At 42.3% G+C, this 1,313-nt stretch overlaps 1 protein-coding gene across 2 annotated transcripts in view; it reads left to right on the top strand.

The window, feature by feature from the left end:
• LOC106868969 (EGF-like domain-containing protein 2) overlaps positions 1 to 1,313 on the top strand; it is a 47,083-nt gene that overhangs the window by 27,519 nt on the left and 18,251 nt on the right. The window lies entirely within an intron of this gene.

The following is a 1,313-nucleotide window of genomic DNA, read 5'->3' as shown; positions in this document are numbered from 1 at the left end:
ATATACGCACACACGCACACATACACACATATATAACTATCTATAAACAGGCATAGATAGATAGATAGATAGATAGATAGATAGATAGATAGATAGATAGACAGATAGATAGATAGATAGATGGTCGTTGGCGACTAAACTGGAACACCCACCAGACTAGCTTTGTGAGGAGGGTTACTTGAAACCCAGCAAGACTAAAAACAAGACCTGCCAAAGGACGGATGAACCCAGACTATATGTTCAACGTCTATCTAGCAGAAGCATGGATTCTCAGAAATTCTGGGTTGGAGTCCGGCGTGCTGGAAGACCATTGAGGGCGATACATCCCTCAGCATTTGCTAAAGCATGTCTCTAGGAGAAGGCAACTTTGATATATAACAGGATACGCAGGGAATGACATTGGACATCTTGAGGATATTTTACTTGCGCTTGAGATAACAGTGCTCCCACATTTCTGAGCTTATATTGGCGTTGGATATCTTGCCTTGGCCTGTCTCTGGAGCATGTTGATAAGGTGGAGAGGGGCTATGAGGTGACGTGCAAGCTTTGTTGAACCAAAACTTTCGCACAGGCATCGCTTTGTCAGTGACCATCATACTCGTTTACTTGTTGACAACCATCATGCATGTATGACGTATGTATGTCGAACACAGTGTCTTAAAATATTAGACTCAATAAGTGCCCTGCTATAAATAATAACGTCCATCTATATCATGAGTTTTAACCCCAGTTAAGGTCTGTTTTGAGTGTAACTCCTCAGTGCCAGGTTAATAAAACAACTTCCTCTTTGGAGACAGAAAACATTTCAACTTCTAAGAATTGCTAACTTTCTTCAAGAGATATGCGAGATTTACAATATTATAATGCTGCCAAGACAGCAATGGCAGAAACCTTAGCACGCTGGGCGAAATGCTTAGTGGTATTTGGTCTGTCTTTATGTTCTGAGTTCAAATTACGCCGAAGTCGACTTTGCCTTTCATCCTTTCGGGATCGATAAATTAAGCACCAGTTGCGTACTGGGGTCGATCTAATCGACTGGCCTCCTCCCCCAAAATTTCGGGCCTTGTGCCTAGAGTAGAAAAGAATATTATAATGCTGCCATATTTAGAACAGTTCTGCTGCTGTACACAAACCTCATACACGACAATCAAAGACTGACTGCTTGTGAAATCACCCACAACCTTTCGCCCACCGATGTGCTATTTCTTTTCTCATTCTCCTTCTCTCTTTTCTCTCTCTCATGCTCTCTGTCTTCATTCTCTCACTCTCCGTCTTTCCTCTTCTGTCTCTAGCTCTCTCTCATTTCTCCCCCC

This window comes from Octopus bimaculoides, chromosome 17, assembly GCF_001194135.2.
Source record: "Octopus bimaculoides isolate UCB-OBI-ISO-001 chromosome 17, ASM119413v2, whole genome shotgun sequence".
Taxonomy (NCBI): Eukaryota; Metazoa; Mollusca; class Cephalopoda; order Octopoda; family Octopodidae; genus Octopus; species Octopus bimaculoides.
Note: the sequence above shows the minus strand (reverse complement) of the source record. Positions and strands in the feature narration are given on the sequence as shown.